Source organism: Sorex araneus, chromosome 10 (genome assembly GCF_027595985.1).
Source record: "Sorex araneus isolate mSorAra2 chromosome 10, mSorAra2.pri, whole genome shotgun sequence".
In the NCBI taxonomy this organism is placed as follows: Eukaryota; Metazoa; Chordata; class Mammalia; order Eulipotyphla; family Soricidae; genus Sorex; species Sorex araneus.
The window spans coordinates 11,799,486-11,807,027 of record NC_073311.1 but is presented as its reverse complement, the minus strand read 5'-3'; positions in this window follow the sequence as shown (position 1 = coordinate 11,807,027).

Sequence of the window (7,542 nt, the reverse complement as noted above, 5' to 3'; positions counted from 1 at the left end):
CACAGCAGTAGGGCATTCGCCTTGCACACGGCTGACCCGGGTTTGATTCCTTCACCCCTCTTGGTGATCCTGTCAAGCTACCGAGAGTATCTTGCCCCAATGGCAGAGCCTAGCAAGCTACCCATAGTGTATTTAACATGCCAATAAGTAACAAACAAGTCTCACAATGGAGACATTACTGGTGCCCGCTTGAGCAAAATTGATGAGCAACGGGATGAGAGTGACAGTGACAATTTTTATAAAGTTGTTCACAATAATTTATTACATTTAATATTCCAGACCAGTCCCACCACCATATTTGAATATTTCCACTCCGATCACCAGAGCCTTCCCCCAAAGCAAGACCTAAATAATTTATTTTTTATTGCTTATTATGAATAATTCACTAAAAATTATCCCAAAAAGTCTCCTTAGAGGAAAGTGTATGAAGAGAAGATTGTTGTATGGAACCATTAAGCACTTATATAAGAGACTACTAACATGTTGTTAAAGGTTGAGCCTTGTGTGCTAATATATATATATATATTTTTTTTTTTCGAGAATGGAAACTCCTTTTTGAAATCTAAGTAGCCCCTCCATATAATGTAAGGCATGATATACAAAACCAGTTCAGATATGGTATAGAAAAGAAGGGACAGGAAGAACCATCTATTCGGTAAAACCTGGGGGTCACAGAGGACAGGGACCAGGATTCAGGCAGGAGGTCTCCACTTCCACCATCCATCCCCAGAAAGCAAGAACTGCAGCTGTGGGCTGGGAGAAGCAAGAAATGTAACTCTGTTACCCTGAGGACAGGGAGCCTGCTGAGTCTCTCTGCCATTTGGTGACTGCTGTGAACCAGATGGAGTGTCCGGTGACTGTCTTTCCCTTTCCCTTCCTTTGTTTTTCCTCAAGTTACAACTAACAACAGAAAGAGAACTTATCTTTTAGTTTCAAGTCTACCAGACCTTGAGGAATTATATGCAGAAATTACAAAGAGGACTGAGAACTAAGTAGAGAGTGTGAAATCAAGACAGCCAAATGGGACGGGCTGGCTGTTTCTGACCCAGAGAAGAAATACATGTATGAGAAGGGCACACATGGATATCTAGGTGGCTAGGACTGGCACGACAGCACAGCAGGTAGGGCGTTTGCCTTGCACAGTGCCGACCCGGGTTCGATTCCTCTGTCCCTGTTGGAGAGCCCGGCAAGCTACCGAGAGTATCCCGCCCACATGGCAGAGCCTGGCAAGCTACCTGGAGCGTATTTGATATGCCAAAAATAGTAACAACAAATCTCACAATGGACGTGTTACTGGTGCCTGCTCGAGCAAATCGATGAACAACTGGACGATAGTGCTACAGTGCTACAGGGGGACAGAAGAATGGGCTAGAGATGTTGGTCACTCACAGTACCTCTTCTCCTCTGTCTTGATTTTTTTTTTTGGGGGGGGTCACACCTGGCGATGCACAGAGGTTACTCCTGGCTCTTCACTCAGGAATTACCCCTGGCCGTGCTCAGGGGACCATATGGGATGCTGGGATTAGAACCCGGGTCGGCCGTGTGCAAGGCAAATGCCCTACCCGCTGTGCTATCACTCCAGCCCCTCTTCTGTCTTGATTTTAAGCATCTTTGGTTTGGCACATAGCTACTTAGGAAGAAACATATGCAATGGCTTTGTGAACTGGTAGATAGCTCACATGATTAAGCTGTGCGCCATGGGATATGAATGGAGGTGGTATATCTGTATACTTCCCTCAACTTCCCTTTATTGTAAAGTCTGAGGGTGTAAGTGGGTGCACACTTAATTGTGGCACTCACTGGAGATCATGCACCTGTGTGCCTAGGATTGCAGTAATGCCAGTGATTTTACTCAGCGATGTGGATGCAGTGCCAGGGATCAAACTCAAGGCCTCATGCATGCATGGCAAGTCTTATACTTCTGAGCCGCATCCCGTGGCCTGACCGTGATTACAATCTCAAAGGAGTGGCCTTCTTCCTCTTCCTTTTTGCTGGCAAACTGTGCTAAGATGTGCAGCACAGATAATGGAGTGACAAGAGAGAAGGAACTTGAACCCTGACACTGTGAAGCACCATACTAGACTTGTAAGGAAGAGAAAATTCTTTCCTCTGTAAAATCAGTACTATTTTAACTCTATTGTGTGGATGAATCTACATATAACCTTCATAACTGCATTGAATCTAAGGTGCCTAAAGGTGCCTAAATAAGTCTCCAGTGAAAACTACCACATGGATGCAAAAATAGGAAGAATAACGGAATCATCTTACTTTTAGCTTCAACTCACTTCTTCCTTCCTGTTGGCTGAATTGTATATTTTGAAGCAAATCCCAAACCTATTAATTCTTCTCTGGATGCTTTAGCATGTATCCCTGAAAGATAAGGATTTGTTGTTGTTGGGGGCGGGGGTGGGAAGGAGCACCGCCCTATGGAGCTCAAGGGGCTTGTGGGTCACTCTCAGCAACTCTTGGCCAGCTGGACCGTGGTTCAATGTGAGAGCCCGATGACGAGGTGCTGCTCAGTCCTGCGGTGCCAGCGACCCTCTGAGCTATTCCAGTAGTGCTTGACAACCTCCAGGGCCAACACCTGGTGATATTTAGGAAGCCATGTGGTGTCAGGGATTGAGCCTGGATCTAACCAGCAAGACCTCTCTGTGTCCCAACCACTGTATTACCTTCCTGGCCCAAAGATTCTATTGACACAAAATGAATTCAAGTGCTTTTGAGTAAAACGAGTGGCAGATATGTAGTGGCAGGTTGAACCTAAGTAACGCTTTGGAGATAGGTCTGACCTGATGTACTGATTTGAGAAGCATCCTCTTATGCAGATACTAGTAAGTTCTTCACAATATACAAGATAACCCACACAGGACCCAAATATGTGGGACCAGTGACTGAAAACGCCAGGCCTCAAGGGGTCAGGACCGCTAGGTTTGAAGGGGTCAGGACTAGGCCATCCTTTCCTATCTCCTTGCCCTTTCCCATCCAGAATCCTGGCTGTCACACCCATGCCATTTAAGCACATTTAAGCACATTAACAGCCATGGTCCAGAGACTTACAAATGAATTGTGGACCCCAGAAGTTTACTGCAGGAATGGCTCTGGACCCAAATTATTTTATGTTTAGAATCCCAGGAGCATATCTCATACTATTTTTTGTTTACTTTTTTGTTGAGTCACTGTGAGATAGACCCTTACAGACATCTTACACTATTCGTAACAAGCAATACAAAATAATCTTGCATGTATCTGTGGGGCAGGCTTTAGGGGTGGTGGGACACTTCGAAATAATGGTGGTGGGAAGGTGTAATGGTGGTGGGATTAGTGTTGAAATGTTGAATATAATCAATCATTGTGAACAACTTATGAAAATAAAATTTAAAATTAGTAAAGAAAAAGAAAAAAAAGATAACCTAGACGAACTGATCCCCTGAATTGAAAGGAGAAAAATTACATTATAGCTGACTTAGAGAGAGGAGTATTATGAGAGACAGGATAAACTCTATCTTTCCTACCAGCATAGAAAGATTTCACAGACATTACTCCACTGCCCCAAATCCACTCCTTATCTTTTAAAAAAGCTATTTAAATGAAGTATCATTGCTAATTTTTTTTTAAAGTTTTGGGTGCTCAGGGCTTACTTCTAGCTCCACACTCAGAAATGACTCCTGGAAGATTATATGCAATGCCATGATCAAACCCAGATGGGCTGTGTGCAAGGCAAGTACCCTACCCACCGTGCTTTCTCTCTGACCCCAATCCATTGCTCATCTTGATTGTCTTTGGCAGCAACCCCTCTCAGTACCACTATCATTTCCCAAGTACAGTGACTCATTCAGCCTAACCCCAGCTGAGGAGATCTGCCTAGGACTCCAGGGAAAACTGCATCTCTACCCCAGAGGGTGCTGGTGGATGGATTGTGCACCAGCACCAGTGGTGTGTATAATCTCAGGGCGGCTCGGAAAGGCCCCAGAGGCTCTCCCTCTCGCCGCCTGAGTTCAGGTGGTCTTGGGCTGCTCCCCCGGCCAGGGCGGCCCATGTCATGGGACAAACGGAGGAGAAAAGCGTGGATCAAGCCAGTTGATTGATCAGGTGCTGTTAATTCCATTCTTTCCACGCATCTGCTCCAGTCTCTCTGAGCCTCCCATTCTAGTCTCACACGGCCCCTCATTCCCGTCTCCTTCTGTCTCTCCCGCTCATCTCTCCATGCTCCATCTCGCAGTCTGGGCTCGCTCTCTCCACGTGCCTGCTCCTGTATTCTTCTACATTCTTCTCCCTTTGTTAGTCTCTTCACACTCCATCTTGCTGCCCGGCTCTCTCTCTCATCTCTCTCCAACTCTCTCATCTCTCTTCAATTCTCCAATCCTGGGGGTAGATGTTACACCCAGTCCAGTAGCAAAATCAACATAAGAAAGCTCTTCCTGACTGCCCATCAGGCTCAAGGGCTGAAACGCCACCTAGGGGTGTTCCTCTTCTCCTTAGTCCAATAACTCAATTAACATCTTAATCAACATCTTAATTCTACTTTTTTTTTCTTTTAGGGTCACACCTGATGATGCACAGGGGTTACTCCTGGCTCTGCACTCAGGAATTACCCCTGGCGGTGCTCAGGGGACAATATGAGATGCTGGGAATTGAACCCAGGACAGCCGCATGCAAGGCAAACGCCCTACCCACTGTGCTATTGCTCCAGCCCCTCTATTTCTTAATATTAACTATTTTGTTAATTGAGAGCAAATGGAGCTTCAGGGACCAGTTCGCTTTTCATGAACATCGTCTTGTTGAGATTCAGCTGCAATCTGACCTTTCCACACTCACGGTCAAAGTCGGCCAGCATTTGTGCTGCTTGGCTAATGTTTGGTGTTATGAGAACGATGTCATCAGTGAATCGGAAGTGGTGTAATTGCCAACCGTCTATCTTCACTCCCATTCCTTTCCATTCCAGTTGTCGCATGATGTTCTCAAGAGCGGCACTGAAGAGTTTTGGTGAAATGGTATCACCTTGCCGCACCCCTCTCTTTACATCAATGATCACTTCTTTGTGGAATGGTGAGATCCTGATGGTGAATCCACAATACAGCTCGAGGAGGATTTTGATGTACTGAGTTTGAATGCCCTGTTTGGCCAGGGCTTCGATGACCGCCTCAGTCTCAATAGAATCGAAGGCCTTCTTTAAGTTGATGAACGTTAGACAGAGCGGCATCTTGAACTCTTGCGAAACTTCAATGAGTTTGGTCACTGTGGATATGGTCGATCATGCTGAATCCTCTTCGGAACCCGGCTTGCTCGCATGATTGTCCTTCGTCTAGTGTTTTGCCTATTCTATTCAGGATGACACGAGTGAACAACTTGTAGACAACAGACAGCAGGCAGATTGGGCGATAGTTGCTAATGTTGTGGATGTCTCCCTTCTTGTACAACAGAACAGTCCTACTGATTTTCCACTGGGATGGAACCTTGCATTCAGACAGGTAGCATGTGAAGAGTCGGGCCAGTGTATTGATGAGTACTGGTGGCAGATTCTTCAGGTGTTCTCAATGGAACAAACATCTCCGAATGCAGCAGCTATGTGTACCTGGGTCGAGAAATCAACATGAGGAATGACTTGGTGCCAGAACTGTGCAGGAGGAAGAGAGCAGCATTTAAGAGCGTCGAAGAGGTGGTTAAGAGAACAAAGAACCTCTGACTCCCGGCACATCTTTTCAATTCCACCGTTCTTCCTGCACTAACATATGCCTCAGAGACCTGGGCTCTATGCAAACAGGATGAGAACACAATTCGGGTATCCCAAAGAGGAATCGAAAGAGCTATGCTGGGAATATCATGTCTCACTCAAGTGAGAGAAGGAATCCAGAGTTCTGACCTCCGTCGACGGTCAAAAATCAGGGACACTGTCTCGTTTGCCAAGGCATCAAAAATCAGATGGGCCGGTCATGTAATGCGATTCAGAGACGACCGTTGGACTAGAGCTGTTAGACTGGATTCCACGGGACGTCAGAAGACCTCGTGGCTGCCCACCAACTAGATGGTCAGATTTCTTCGTCAAATCTCTGAATGAACTATTTGAGGCTCTTTCTGTTCCTGGATCGAGCAGTTATCATTGGGCTACACTAGCTCGCGACAGAGACAAATGGCGACATTACTGGCACCTGCTCGAGCAAATCGAAGATCAACGGGACTACAAGTGATACAAGTGATTTTGTTAATATTAAATATCCCTCCCCACCCTGAGCAGAGCTCCCGGCGGCCAAAGACCACCGGAACCTAGCTACAGCCATGCTGGAGGCCCCTCTCCACACGTTCGGACAGACCTCATGCGTGAAGGTACCGGCAGAGGAACCCAGGTGTGTGTAATCCCATCAATGGCCAACATCCAGAGAGAGGCTTAAAAGCAAGCTCCCAGAAGATATCTTTAGCCTACTTCTCCCTCTGGGAGAAACTGGCAAGCTTCTGAGAGTTTCCTGCCCACATAGGACAGCCTTGCAAGCTTCCTATGGAAGCTTGGGAAGTGTATTCATATGCAAAATCCAGAAACAAGCTGGATCTCATTCCCCTGACCTTGAAGAGTCCCCAGTACAACATCCTTAGGAGGGCCAAGTGGAGATAGACTTCTAAGATCTCAGGGAGGGGCTGGAGCGATAGCACAGCGGGTAGGGCGTTCGCCTTGCACGTGGCTGACCCGGGTTCGACCCGGGTTCGATCCCCAGCATCCCATATGGTCCCCCAAGCACCGCCAGGAGTAATTCCTGAGTGCAAAGCCAGGAGTAACCCCTGAGCATCGCTGGGTATGACCCAAAAAGAAAAAAAAAAAAAACCAAAAAACTAACATCTCAGGGAAAGAACGAAATGGGATGTTACTGAGCCTGCCCAAGAAATTGGTGATTAACGGGATTTCGTGATTTCGTGAACTATTTTGTATGGACACAGTAAGAGATACATTGAGGCTTGTAGGGCAGCTCTCCTGGAAACATCTTGCCATAGATTTAGACTACAGTGCTCAGGTCAGATTAATCTTTCCTAACCCTAGCAGGGTCCAAATCTAGCTATTGCTTTTTAGATCATGACAGCATTTGTCCATGATCAAGCTCTTAACTTATAGTTAAGCATTAGGCACTTTGACCAGGCCCATCTCGATGCCAGGGTAGCACATAGTTCAGAGCTTGCCCTGGGTCCATCCAGTCCCTTGTCGGGACCCTTCTTTTGGGGGTGCTAGGAACTAAGGGAAACTGAGGCTTAAGTCAAGAGAACAGATGCCTAGGAGGTAAATATCATTAAGAGTCAATTAACTCCCAAGTTACAAAAGCATGTCTTTTTAACAGTCTTCCTGTGTCCATACAAAAGGGACATTGCTCTGAATTAACTATGCAAAGGACTAAGGAGAAAAGAACAGTATTTACAAGTCAACAGAGCACAAAGAAAGAAGTTACAAATAAACACAGAGGAATGGGAGCACTGTGATGGGAGTAAATCAATAAACTTCAGCTCCCTGCAGCAAGGCTGAAAGAACAAACCGATGTTATTCTATAGTAGTGCACTTGGCTCTCA